This window comes from Nasonia vitripennis, chromosome 5 (assembly GCF_009193385.2).
Source record: "Nasonia vitripennis strain AsymCx chromosome 5, Nvit_psr_1.1, whole genome shotgun sequence".
NCBI classification, from domain to species: Eukaryota; Metazoa; Arthropoda; class Insecta; order Hymenoptera; family Pteromalidae; genus Nasonia; species Nasonia vitripennis.
In genome coordinates, this window is record NC_045761.1 from 25423053 (window position 1) to 25437994 (window position 14942).

The 14942-nt window shown below is 50.6% G+C and overlaps 1 protein-coding gene across 3 annotated transcripts in view; it reads right to left on the minus strand.

The window, feature by feature from the left end:
* The window catches only part of LOC100113985 (transcription factor Sox-2), a 306878-nt gene that overhangs the window by 183874 nt on the left and 108062 nt on the right, over positions 1-14942 (minus strand). The window lies entirely within an intron of this gene.

Sequence of the window (14942 nt, forward strand, 5' to 3'; positions counted from 1 at the left end):
AAAAAAGTGCCTGTCACGCCCCAATAAGACAAGCAATATCGCACGACGCCGTCAAAGAATTGCGGGCCTTGTATCGCCACGGGGTATATATTGCTCCCGGATCATCGCCCGCGTCTGCATCGCATTATATTGCTCTCTCTCTCTTCTCTCTCTATCCCTCTCTCTCTCTCTTCTCTCTCTCTCCCTCTCTCTCTCTCTCTCTCTCTCTCTCTCTCTATCTCTCTCTCTCTCTCTCTCTCTCTCTCTCTCGCGCGCGCGCGCGCGCGTATGTGGCTCCGGGGGACGTATATACGAGTTTTATGAGTTTCCCTCTCTCGGCGTTTTGTCGGTTATTAATTGCGTTTCGTCAACGGCGCAAATTCTTTCTCGAAAGTCACCGAAATCTCGAATTCAAAAATCACTCCTTCGCTGTCTTCGTGCACGCGCTGCATTATCTCTCTCTCTCTCTCTCTCGCTCTCTCTCTCTCTCTCTCTCTCTCTCTCTCTCTCTCTCTCTCACACACACACACACACACACACACACACACACACACAGCGATAAGAAAGAGAAAAGCTGCCGAGAGAACGAGGCGACGCATAATATCGCGAGTGACACCCTCGGCGTTCAATATAATTCCTTTATACTCTCGCGCGATTTCGCGATGCACGTGCTCTCACTCCTTGCTCCTTTTTTAATTTTTCCAAGCGCTAGCAATTTCGCTCGCGAGGGACCGGGGTTTCATGCGATCGCATATGCGCATTGTGCGCTGGCAGACTGCATACAGGCGCGCATAAATTCCAAAGTACGAGGCGACGCGCAGCCGAGAACGGCACTTTAGAATTTTTTAATAATTCTGCGACCTGTTGAGTTCGTCTCCTGCGCTCTCTCGGCCGATGACTTTCGACGGAGTCATGATGCCTTTTTTCAGGCCGCGAGACTCGCATGAATTGTGCTTTGCCGCTGTCTGTATGTTTCTCGCCGCTTTGTACGTGACGGATTTGAATCTTCTTTGTCGCGGCCGCGCGAGCGTGAGTGATTTATGAATTTCCTCGAAAATTCGCAATAATGCCGGGCTGCGATGTTTTTTACTCGAAAAAAATTTCGGAGCATCAACGTATCGCCTCGATATAATGCCAACAAACGGGTCGTTTCGAATATCGCTGACGTATGAAAGGCGCTGCGGCGAGCATTAACCGAAAGAGCCACTCGTTAATGAAAGTAAGTGAAACGGCTGGTTGGCCATTGCAGCAGCGACGACGATGTGTACGCTGCGGAGAGCAATAAACGCGCGCGACACACGCGCCCATTCAAAACTTCTTTCCCCGTATTTATTTCGCTGCAGCGCCCCCTTGTCGACCCCCGGCTGGTGAACCGCGAATTTTCGGATAAATGAGTCGACGATTGTTCCACGAGATCCGCTTAGCTTTATTGCATTCGCACGACGATACCCTGCACACTCGTGTTATTGGCTCGAGCGAGTATTTTTTAATGAAAAAACTCCGCCCTTGGCAAAACATCCAGTGCAGCGCGCGATCCAGCAAACAATTCAAACGCGCACCGCGCGCGTCCATTGAAATCCACGCTCGCAAACTAAGTCTAAGAGCAATAAATCTTTGGCAACTCTTTCCTCTCTCTCTCTCTCTCTCTCTCACTCCGCTGACAAATCCGAAAGAAGCGGCGCCGGGAAAAATCGCATCGAAAAAGCCGTGCGCGCAGCAAGCTCGCGCGAGCCAAAAAGCCAAGTCCAGTAAATTTATCAGCGGTCATCGCTGGGCGGAAACCTCCCCGACAAATTCCATTGCCAGCTCTCGCTCTTGCACGCGAAAAAGGGGGCTGCTCGAATATTTGCCCGGCTAGAGACACGAGCTCGCTGTATACGGCGAGGAAGAGGCTGCAGCGCAGCGTGAGTATAAGTCATTGCGGCTGACCGGAAGTCACGGGATCACCGGAACCCGGGATATTTATACGATCCCGCAGCCGCTCCTCCCTCTTTCTCTGCCCGCGCGCTTTCGCTATCCCTTCGCGCGTATCCTCTATCCGCGTCGGCCATCTCTGTTTCTCCCCCTAACGACGCGAGCGGCGCGCAGTTGCAGAGACTCGTCGTCCGACCGGGGCATTACCCGTAATAAGGAAATTGCGAATTTATTACCGGCCCGATATTGTCCAGGGGGAGAATCACTGGACGACGCCCGCGCGCTATGAGACGGGGCCAAGAGTTACTTCGGGCTTTTATGGGTCGAGCGAGAGCTCGAGTCCGGCAGCCGTCCAGATATTCCGGGACCAAAAAGGAGAGACATATGTGTTGTTTCTTGCTCGGAAGTAGGGGAGGAGCTTTTTTCTGCGCGACGAGTTTGTTGCCGTTACGCGTCTGCAGGATCGACAGAGTTTACGCGACCCGGAGAATCGTTGAAATAAAAGGTGTCTTCCTCGGCAGAGAAGCGTCTAAACCGCGTAAATTACTCATATTTAACGGCCGGCATTGTGTACCCCCCGCGACATCGTAATTCGAGAGCTCGCAGAGCCGAGAGAAAAGACTTCGCCGCTGTATAGAGAACGACGCGTGTTACAATATTTCTCGGGTAATAGCGGATCCTCTCCCGCGCCGCGAACCATAAACAGCCATCAGCGGCGACACTTCTCGCGCCGAGATTCGGTTTATTGGCCCAGGTTACGACGCCGAAATCGTCGGCTTTAGCTCTCCCTCCTCCAGAGTGATTTTTCACGGATTATTGTTTCAGCACGGCCTACGTACGCGCTCTCGCCCTCTTCTCGCATACATAAAACGAGAGAGAGAGAGAGAGAGAGAGAGAGAGAGAGAGAGAGAGAGAGAGAGAGAGAGAGAGAGAAAGCAAGGATGAGCCTGAGATCGCGATCCCCAGCACGTATATATACGGCGTATACGCGCGGAGCCGGAAGTCGAGGGGGAGGCCGGGGAGAATATCGTTTCCGCGATGATTTTAGGTCGCCGGATATGCTTGAATTAATACGGAATATCATTTTCGGAGACCCATCTAGCCGAGGGCGAGATATATGTGTACGACCGTTTTATGGGGCCGATAAAAATCCGACGAGCTGCAACGCGCGCGTTAGCATACAGAGTCGGAGAAAGAGTGTATATGGCTTGTATAAAAATTCCGTCGTGGAGAGAGGGAGAGAGTTCCGAAAAGTCCGTCATCCGTCAACGAAAACTCGGACGGCGTTCATCAGTCAAAGCTCCGCTTTCAAAGACGCCCACGCGGCTCATTACAAAGTAACGCGAGAGAAAAAGCGTCGAGGAATGCAGCATGAAGACGTCAGCTTCGCGCGGCTTTGTCGCGGCAGAAAGTCCTAATCGATATGTAATTGCGCGCGGAACGGGAAAATGAAAAACAAGAGCGAGAGCGTATAATAACAATAATTCCGTAGAAGCTTCTCAATGTATACGCGTACATACGCATGTGCCGCGCGAGGTTTCATGGCCGGCGCGTAATTACTGGTCGCATGTATCAGACACGCAATCAGGAATGAATTATCGCGGAGCTACGCCTCTCTCGCTCTAGCTACCGATCCCGCGCACTACGGCACCAGTCGCCGCCGCACAACAATGCCGCTCTCGCATCACGAGCAGCCACCCAACTGTCGATGATGTGTGTTAATAGTCTCTGCAGGATCTCGTGTCTCTGCGCCGACGTGTGCAACGCCCCTGTGTGTGCCTCTACGACTGCGTTTCTTGCGCCGTATCTTGAGCTTTGGGCACGTAAACTTGTATGTCAACGGGGGATTCATTAGTGGATCGAAAAATTCCGCGGTGGATACGAGGCTCTCGCTTTGTCGATGCGAGACTGTCAGCTCGGTTTCTTGGATCGTGTAATTGATGACGACTCGAGAGTCGCTTTCATCCATCAACCCGGAGAGTCCAGGCGTGAACTATTTTTTTTCTCTAGCCGAGAAGTATTAAAAATTCGTAACAGTCGTTTAAGCCGCGTTTACTTTCACGGGACAGATTTCAATGGGGCGATAGTCCTCTTGATACATCCTCTGTGCCGTGCGCACTAATCTGATTTATTATGAATTCTCGAGTGCAATCGCTGTCGCACTTAGCGCCGGAGCCCCGATACAGCCCCCGAATCGAATCACATACAATTATCCGCACTCTCCAGCCCACTCGCAGCAGCTAAAGCAATAGCGGATCCACACTGCCGGCGCAGTGTTGCTAATCCAAACAAAATCCAGCACAGCTCCCTAATGGCGTTTTCGCGTGCATCATATAGACGAGCCCCGAGGCACTTGCGCCGAAAAAGTCTGTATGTGCACAGAGGGGGGACCGAAGATTTCCGCCTTATAAACTTCAAATCCAATCTGTGCCAGCACATCGGCTCGCGCGCAAACATAACCTTAGCAAAATATTGGACCGTCCTCGAGAGCGAGCTGTGAGGGCAGGGGTGTGTGTACACGTGTACACAGGCGCGACTCGCACCGCGCTCTGCCTCGTTCGCGAAACAGAGACTCGCGCGCGTGTGTACTCGTAAACACGTACAGCGGAGCACATAAGTTTGTGCTCGATTTGGCCGCGCGTACCAGGGCACTGCTGGGGGACGTTTAATTATGGACGACGCTTTCGTATAATGGGCTTGATAGAGCGAAATTCGAAAATGAAAAATCTCGATAAATACGATTCTCCGGAGCTGGCAAAAATACTTGTGACTGGCACTGTACTCGCGGCTCAGCAGCAGTAGCAGCGCACGAGAGGCAAAAGAGCTCGGGAATATCCGCACGTCAGCCATGAGGCACAGAGAGAGAGAGAGCAGCTCTACTCGTAGCATATGGCGAGCCGAGAGCGAGCCGAGAGCGAGAGAGAGAAAAGCCCTCAGGCTGTTTGCTAGTGTATGTATCGGCGCGGCATTATGCGAGCTTGATTAGCAACTACAAACGTTTGCTTTGCCCTGGCTCTGCTCTGCTGCCCGACGCTGCGGCTGTTCTCGAGTACCTTATACGCGTGTGTATGAGCTTCTCGAGCCGCGCCAGGCTCTCTATATATGTATGCACGCGCAGACGGCTCGGTTACGCTCTGTGTATATAAGTATATACTGCCGCGGGTACACGCGACGGTCAGTCTGCCACGGATTTTCGGGTGGGTCGATGCTTCTGCTCGTCGTTATGATTTTTCGAAGAACTAATGGACGATTTCACGAGAAACAAACGAGCATCGACCTAATGGACCCCTAGTTTTCCCCGATTAATATCGATTATTGTATACACACTATATAGGATACGAGTGCGGAGCACCCCTCGTCCAAAGTGGCCGGCACTTAATCAACGTCGCGTTTACACGGACGCGCGCTCGATATATTCGCCGCGCAAACATCGACGTGCGTGCGAGAGCCGTAAAAACAGATCGTTACATTTGTCAAAATCAAGCGATATTGTGCGGCGAAAGCGTGGCCGAATTTATATGTATAACGCTATGCGTCTATATGTATGTATAAAATCTGCCGGTATGTGCTCGGACGGCGTGACGTCGCGGTGAATATTAATACCTCATCACGCTGCGGGCTTACTGTATATTGGTTTATTAAATCTGCGTTTATTATTTACTAGGGAATTGATTTTTCACTGTTGCGGGGGATTTTACCGAGCCTGGGAATGCAAAAATGTTTTTTTTTAAATTAGAATAGGTGCATTGTTTGCACTCCTCGATTTTAGCCAACTCCTCTATCGCCCAGCCGAGAGGGAGAAACAGAAAACGGCGTCCGAGAGGGGAGCTACGCGACATGGTTAATCCCAGTTTCGCGACTAAGTTATCCAATTCGCTGCGGCGGCAGAAGAAGGAAAAGGATCCCTCGAACGTCGTTATAGCCTCGCGGGGGTTTAACTTGGCCTCACGTTTATATATATATATATATACGTATATACACGCATGCAAGAAACTTCCGGCTTGTTTGTTGTACCGCACTCGCCTCTCTCTCCCGATTCGTTAATCAAACAACGAGCCGAGCAAGTTCGCGCGCGGGTATTAAAGTTTCGCGGCCGGGGGATACATGAATATTTCGCAATGCGATTGCCGACGGAAAATTGAAAAGCTGTCGTTGAAAGTTTCGCCGCGTCGATATTTATACTGTGTGTAATTGATGATTAAGTCAAGTTGGCATTTAAAGAGTCGGAAATTTAAGCAACGCTCCTGTACCGAGATTTACATATTTTCAGACCCTACTCGCGCACAAAATCCAAACCCTCGCATACACTACGCGAATAGTTATACTTTTTCCGTTCAATCCCGAAACGAAATCAGCGGAGAAAAGGGTAATCGCGAGCCCATTGACTTCCTTTGAAAAGCCACTCTTCCCATCCGCCGCGATAATCAGCGCAGTAGCTACTCTTCCGAAGCCCTAACTGGCTGATTTCCTCTCATTTTCACCCCGGCTCCCGCGAGACTCGCTTGTATTTTTGTTTAGGCGCCAGCCGCAGACGATTGTCCGGACGCGCGACTCCGTGCGCGCGTAATTTCATTAGGCCCCGCTGCAGAGGCTCTGGAGCCGCGGCGATAAATCGCGGGCGCGAGATGATTCCGCACAATGGGCAATGCGCGCAAGAGCTTTTCTTCGCGATGCGCGCATGTCCCGGGAGAGGCTTTCATCGAGGCGAGAAATCAGCGAGGGCGGTTAATTGGTTTTAATTACGGATTGGTGGCTCGTTTCGCTATTAGCTGCCGTGAATTTTTACGAATGGAGAGGAGAAAATTCACCTGTTTCCATTTCTCCGAAGCTCCGAACAATATATTAACCGAAATTCACGCGAACAGCGATGCGCGAGCAAATTTTTCTCGCATCGGCAACAAAGAGAAACGACCGAAAAATCGGGAGCGCGAGTAATTTATCGCTTTTCAATGACTTACGAGGCCCACTTAGTCGCGTAAAAATATCCCCCCCCCCCTCTGCCCCCGAGTTTTTGCTCTGCGGGTCGGATCCCGGGAAAGGACGAGCCTGGCTCTACGCACGAACGCCGCCGCTGTAGAGAAAGAGAAGACGATTTTTCTCACAACCCGCAGAGGCGCGAGCCTCGTGTATACATGGTAGTCGCGCGCGCACACTCACATACGGACACACACGTGAGAGTCGCTACCTGCTCGGGTTTCGAAACGAGGAGAGAGAGAGAGAGAGAGAGAGAGAGAGAGAGAGAGAGAGAAAAGAGAACGTCGTGCTCCAGTTGGCGAAAAAAAGGTTCCCACGATATAGGATGTACTCTGTGGGGCGGTGTGAGTGGGACGGGAGGGGGGGGGGGGAGAGTCGGCGCTGATATAGTTATAGGCGAGTTAACTACCACGGCAGGTTACTACTGGCATTTCGACGAGATAGTTTGCATATTCTTGAGAATTTAATCGTTAAAAAACGAACTTTACCGTTTGTATCTCCGTTCGAGCAACATAGAAGCGGCTTTAATCACCGACCCGGTTAATTTTTCCCGCGAATCATTGTAATTTACTGCGACGCGTAAACAAACACAGCTCGGAGCACACGTAAACAAAGGAGCTCGCCGCCATCTTGGCCGAGCCAAGGGGACGTCCCTCGTCGAGTGCTCGTGATTCCCGAAAGCCTCGAAAAAAAAAACGCGCGCACGACGGTCATTCGAGCCTTCTCATTCTCATCCCTCGTCGGCCTAGAAAATCGAGAGCTACGAAGTGTGCACAGAGTCGAGAGGGGAGAGCTACCGTAGAGCACTGAATGGGAATTCGCGCATTTTGCACCTGACTCTCCCAGCTTTCCCTACCTGCGCCACTTGCGTACCGATACTTTTTATTAGGCGTCCGCGCGCGATCTCGTCTTTGTTCGCCGTCTCTCCCTCTCTTAGCCGCTGCTTTTTTTCATGCTACGACGCTTCGTCGCTGATGCTTCGACGCGATCTTTGTGCGGAGATTGATGCGTACAGTTATGGCTCCCTGTCCTTCTGGAATTATTTTTCAGGTACGACACATTGTACTCGATTTCGCCAGGGGCTTTTCCGACGCCACATTGATTCCGGGACGGATTGTTTTGATTTATACGCTCGGAAAATAAGGAGGGCGAGTGAATGACGTGTATTTTAACGGGTGTGGCGTTTGATTTCCGGATGTTAATTAATGTTAATCAATCGTTTGACGGCCGGAGAGCTGCCGAATTGAAAATTGCTGCCGAAAGGTTGTTACGCGTTAAACAGCTCAAAACAAAGCGAACGTCCAAAACGCGTGGATTGCGTGAATCAAACTAATTAAATTTTCATATTCCGCGTGTTTTACAAATCGCGCGGTTATATAGTTGATACTCGAAGGATTCGCGGAAAAGTTCGCAGCGGTAAATCAGTCGAACATTGAAATAATTTCAATGTAATTGGCGAATAGACGGGCTTGTTAGCCCTTTGATTACGGCATAATGATCTATCTGCCAGAGCCGTTAGCATTACGATGACGTTATGAGTCATCGCGCTAATTAACAACATTGTTCCTGCCTGGTAATTAGCACTGGAAACACCATCCTCTTTGCGCGAATTTCGCAATTTAAATTTGAAATCCCCGGTTTCGCGAGGCGCGTGTTTATGTGAATTCGCTTATTGTTATCGTTGTTGATATTGACATCTCTGTGCGCGCGTATGGAATATATATCCCGATACGCCGCGCGGCGATCACTTATTAAAACCGCCAATCCTTTTCATTATTCACCTTTGTGCAATTAAAAGTTGATTAATTAACAAACGTTCGCGGGATGCGAATTCATTCGCCAACATACTGAATTTTTGACAGTCGTGCGAATTAACGCGTTATCTGCACATTGTCACACTAGGCCGTTATTAATAAACCAAGATTGGAAGAAAGCCGCAATGCAAAGAGACGCACGTGCGGACCTCGACACAAAACAAATTCCTCTCCTATTAGAATCGACGCGCCATCAAGATACAGGCGTTATCTCGCTCGAGATTACCGACAAAGAAGCCTGCAGGGCTGCGCATCATATTCTCCGCACCCAAGTAGGTATACTAGCAAAAATCTGGAAACTCTATATATAGAGCAATCAAGGAAGCAAACGAAATCGCAGATCTTATTACCAATCGTCCGAAATTCCTGAGCACTCCTGCCTCCGAAGCACACATACAGAGCTGCAGAGACTCGAGCGAGCATCGCACTGCGAGCACAAGCAGAAACCAGCGGCCATTGTGGCATCGGAGCAGCTCGTCGTTAATCAAGTGAGAGCCACTGCAGAGGCAGCGCCGGCAGCCCAGGGCTCATTGTGGGCGGGTTATTAATCAAATGAGAACTACTGGCACGGCCTATTGTCGGACCCTGCTGCTGCTAGGGGGTTCTCCGTGTGAGTGAGAGAGAGAGGAGCATATAGGTATACACATACACACACACGCGCGCGCGACTCTCGTAGGAGGTATAGCAAGGCGCTCTCGCTTCGTCTTCTCCCTACGGCTGCGTCCTTCTCTTATCGACCAAACTCGGGAGATTGAGCGAGAGACAGAGAGAGAGAGAGGATGCTTGTCTGGCTTTCTCTTATCGACCAAACCCGGAATTGCATGTGTATATGGAGGGCAGATTGAACTCGATTTCGTAATGGAAGAGTTTAGCGGTGGATCGGATTGTGTGCTTCTTTCCGACTCGCTTCGCGCGCACACTGGATTCTCGTCGCGGAATAACGAGTTTTACAAAGCGTTTCTCTGCGCGCTCGAAAAATCCTCATCTTCGAGTTTGTATTATATTATAGAGCGTTCTCTCGAAAGGAGCAGAGCAGAATGTACGCCAAGAGTATACACGCGGCACAATGGGAGTACAAAGGGAAGACTCGACTTTCACTCAATTAACATCGCGATCAATTCGAAATTCACTTTTTACGAGAGTCCTTAACAGGTCCTCGGGACTCGATACTGCGCGTATTATACAGCCGCAAGACGAGAGAAAAAAATCACAATTTCTTTTCACGAAAAGGATCCCCTTCTGCACATTATATTCAGCCCGGCATCCAAAGAGCCTATAGTATTGTGGTCAATGGAGTCGCTCATTGTGCTGGTGAATGAAGCCATGATAGCGAAATCATGCCTCGGACGGTGATCTCGTTATATCGAAATCAAATTTCATACCGATGCTGGTGATTCTCCAGCTCGAGAGTAAAATTACGATCGCGGAACAGCGGAAGGAGCAATTTTTCACGGGAAAATCAACCCCTGCGCGTGTACTTGACGAAAAATAATTCTTCTACCCTCGATTCACGGTATAGGACAAAAAAACAACGTATCGTTACGCGTGTTTTTCCGGGGACTAGACAATGTCCCGAGACCAATTCACGGACAAAAGGCCAAAGGTCCCAGCACAATGAGCGGAACAATCGCGAAACGATCGCGAGTCGTTACACCCAAGGCCCTTCATATTTCCGACAGAATCAGTCCTCGATATTTACACGCACTTGCACGCACGAAAAGCGCCGAAAAAAGGGATACCTGCTAGATTTTTATATTAAAAAGGGCTTCCATTCACATGCCGGCGGTGACTGGCTGATTTTCGAGGAAAGCAGAAGGTGGCGATCGAGAAAAGGTGAGTATGGCAACTCGCTTCTGTGCGCGTATACAGCGCTTATTCCGCTAAGCGGTTCGATTCAGCTCGATATGAAATGCACAATACCCGGGCAAGTGGCGGAATTCAATGTAAGTCTTCTTACTTCCAGCGCTGCGATTTCGATTGAAAAAGGAAACAATCGCGAGTGTGTATGATTTCGTTTTACAACAGCTTCGAAAAATCAGCCGCTGGAAGTAATTCGATCTACGAGAGAGACCACCCGATAGGCGGATGGCTTGAGGGAAAAAAGCGCGCGAATTTAATTTAAATCAACTCCCCGCCGGCAGCTTCAGCCGCAATCAGCGAAAAAGTTGCATTAGATAAAGGAGGCAATTTCGCGGCGGAGAAAGGCGTCGGCCGCTCACGCTGATCGGCATGCAGCGCATGACTGCGGCTCCGGCAAAAAGCGTCGATCAGCACACACGTCAGGAGTCAAAGGAGAGAAAGGGACGCGGGAGAAGACTCGAGCGGCACTGAACTGGCGCACTACCTACTCTGCGATTATTCCGTGTAATTAAGTCGGGCGAACTTTTCTACGAGCTTTCAGACTACTCCCGTTCGCGCCTCGGCGAGAGATAGCGAAGGACGAAAGGGGGAAAAAGGACGGAGAAAATGGCGGCGAGCGAGAGTCGGTATCTGCTATACACTGTGATTGCGATGGATTTAAATGGATGGATTTTTAGCGTTATCGATAAGCAACGGTGTATGGAGAAATCTCAGCATGAAATATCACGAGCAGTGCCGCCCCATCGCGGAGCAATAACGAAAGAAGTCTCCAGCCGAGAAAGAAGAAGAAGAAGAAGGGCGCGCGCGAGGAAGCGGAGGCAGTAATTAAGAGAGTTAGTTGCCAGTCTCCCAATTAGGGACGACGACGAGGCTGGCTGGTGGCGGCAGCGAGGAGGTTATTCGCGGCAGTGGCGACCCCCCGGGCGGCTGCTGGGAAGAGATATAGAGCTGCGGGAGAAGTAGGAAGGCTCCGCCTGGAGCTCAGATTTCGAATCTCGCTCGGAGGATCCGAGGCTAATTATCGCTTCCTCTGCGCTGATGGCGCTGCGGAGGGACGGTCGGACGTTTTTACTGCTCTGAATATATGGAGATTCGCAGCGCAGCGTCTTACGACAATCGAGCGATATACTTCAATTACTCGAAAGGATCCGAGCCGATAGCATCGCGCATGAGTTATTCGCGCGGAATCAACGGAGACAATCAGGGGCAAATTGGAAAAAGGCCGAATCAATCATCCCGAGCGCACTTCCGATTTTTCTCGCGCGCTTGCCCTCCCAGTCGGAATTCTCATTATCGCGAGCGCCCCCTTCAAGCTCCGGAATAAGAAAGTGCGCAGTTTCACTCTCTGCAGAATAAGGCGTAACCCTTTTCTTTCACTCGATTTCGCCGCGCTTCCGGCAGGAGCGACGCGCGCAATTTGTCATCGATGAAGAATCGGCTTGTTGCGCGGAAAAGACTCGATTCAAAACGTTAAATTCGAACTAAAATCGCGCGACTCGATTAAACCGCCATTGTCTCAGCTCCTCTCTCTCGCGCCATTTTGCCTCTCGAATCGCCAGGTGTGCATACCAGCGATCGAGTCTCGAGTGTCATCCGATCGCCTTCGGCCGACGTGCAACCATCGGGGGAACCGGCCGCAACACACACACACACACACACACACACACACACACACACACACATGCGAGCCAAAGACAAAAGGGCTCGCGACGCGCTATACTGAGGGGGCGCGGCCACTCGACGATCGGGTGCATGTAAGCGCGTTTTGCTTTTTGTTTTTTTTTCTCCGACACCGTTTTTTTCGCTCGCTGGAATTTTGAGTGCTGTTTTTCTCTTTTTTTCGACGCGATACTCGATCCTTGCGGAATTTCGTCATTGTCGCCGCGATGCCGGCTGGAAATTGTATACACCGTGTACACTGCGCGCTTTCACTTTGCATCCGCGTATTCTGGGTCGATCCCCGGTAAAGAGGTTTCAAACCGGAGAGTTAAAATGGACGCGCAAAGGCCTTTTTCGGGGATATGTAGGTTAGCGTTTTTTTGTACAGAATTTTCGGCGCAGTTTCTTTTTTCATTTCGCGCGAGTCGGATCATTAATCAGGTGTATAAACGAGAGCCGTCGTTTGACGCCACGACGCTATTGAAAATGAATTACAATGCTTTTTGCGGATAAAGTTATACACTCGTACTCGAATCTCGCGTTGCCTTCTTAACGTATACACGTACACGCGAGTCCGGAGTTTCGGCTCGAGTCCGCTGCGCGACGCCACTTCTCGGGCTTCGGAGATAGCCAGGCATTACTCGTAAGTAGGTCGTTCGATACGATGTTAAATTGGGCAGAGCTATCTCGAACGCAGCGTGAAAACAAATAATCTGCACTTTTCACTAAAATTCACACCCGTTTCGCGAGCTATAACAGCATAATCCCAGCTTGGAAAATACGTCACACCCACGTAGGGCCATAAACCCACTTAATACTGCGGGAAAAAAAATCTCCCAACTTATCGCCGACTCGGAGTCCGAGGTGTACGCTCACGCACGTGAGATTGCGCTAAGCCGGCCGCGAGGTAGTCCGTCATGTGCAAGGCTCGCGTATAAGTATAATTCCTTCCTCTCCGGTGCAGTGCAAAGCAGGTGTGACGATGCGTGGACACGCGTCTTACCGAGAAAAGCGGCTCGGTTCTTTACCGCCGAGAGAGAGAGAGAGAGAGAGAGAGAGAGAGAGAGAGAGAGAGAGAGACCGGCGATAATTGTTTCGCGGGAATCGCCTTCGGATTTTTACGCGGAAGATTTTTTCTCGCGCTGCGGTGAAAGTGTACCGACTGCGTACGTGTTCGAAAAAAGAAAAACAATTTCGATATAGCAACTATCCAAAAACCGCCTCACCCAATTCCAAAGGCAATTCGTTATAAAAGCCAAACGAATATTAAAGCGCATTACGCCGGGATAAAAGTATACGCGCTCGTGCAGCGTATTTACTCCGCGGCCGCGGGTCACTGACTCCGGCCCGTAAATATTGCACGAAGTGCCCATTATGCTCGCGGGCTTTGACATTAGCGCTCGCATGCAGCAGCTCTGAATCGGTCCACGTAATACGTGTACACGGGCACACGCCCCTCGAGGCAGAAAACCGCGGCGCGTATTGTGGACCTCTCGCTACCTGCGGACACGCGCGCGCGGGCTGTGTGTACAGCGTACAATAACGTACTTTCCTGGCATTACGCGCAAACTTGCGGGGGGTTTTTCGAGCTTTGTTTCTTTTAATTCGCGCGATCTTGTTCCGGGGGGGGGGGGGGTGACCGCGGCGGTGGTTAAGCGGATTTCCGATTGTTCGATGGCGTTTTTTCGGTTTTGCACTGTATAATCGAGCGATATGAGAGAAACGTATTGGATTCGAATCGCTTTTAGACCGTTGAAAACGACGGACCCCCTCGGCGAGTTTTGAGGATTCAAATTAGCAAACCTGCTTAGATTTAGGATAAAAAGAGGACGATAGCGACTAGATCCTTGGGCCGAATTTCGAGTGGACAGCTCTAGGCACTCGAGGCGGGAACGTCTCACGGTGCCTCGTTCGTATCAAATCAATTTGTATATTATATAACTACTTACATGTATTCCTCGATAACCGCAAACAAATCCGAGCCTCGATCCGCGCAAAATATTTACGTTCGCGCGCGCGCTCCAAAATTATTCGCATCCCCGACTCTAATCCTCGCCAGCAGTCCAAACGTTACCCAACAAAAGCGCCCGCTTATCTTTCAAAATAATCGCCACCGGCTACTCTCAAAGTAAAACCTGCTTAGATTTCGAAGAAAGAAGCGGCCCGATAGCGCTGCAGACACTCGTTAAACTCCCCGCGGACCGAAACGGATACAGCACATGCTCTAAACGCTCCTTTTCGCTATCGCTCGAAATATCAAATGACCAGAGAGTGGCCAGCTCGGCTCATTAAAAATTCATTAATTACATTGAGCGCGTCCGTCTGGCGCGACCGGTGCATCATCGCCGCGCGGTGGACACCGATAGCCATCTAAAGCTCCTCCATCGGAGCATCGAGAGAGAGAGAGAGAGAGAGAGAGAGAGAGAGAGAGAGAGAGAGAGAGAGAAGCTCCCCGGGATCCAGTTCTCAGCGCGCCCACCTTTCGAAATTCGCGCCGTATAATTTCTTTACGAGCTCGCGCGCGCAAGCCGGTATACACGCAGGGGGCGCGAGGATTTATATTTGCACGCGAACGCGAGCGAAGAAGGATGGTGTGCGTGGCAAATTCTCGAGTCGGCTCGAGTCGGCAACAATGCCCGATTATCGCCGGAGCGGAGAAAGAGAGAGCGACTGTTTTTAATTATTTGCCTGCGATAAATATTGTGACTCGTTCCGAGAGAAGTCACCCTTGGCGCTGACTCC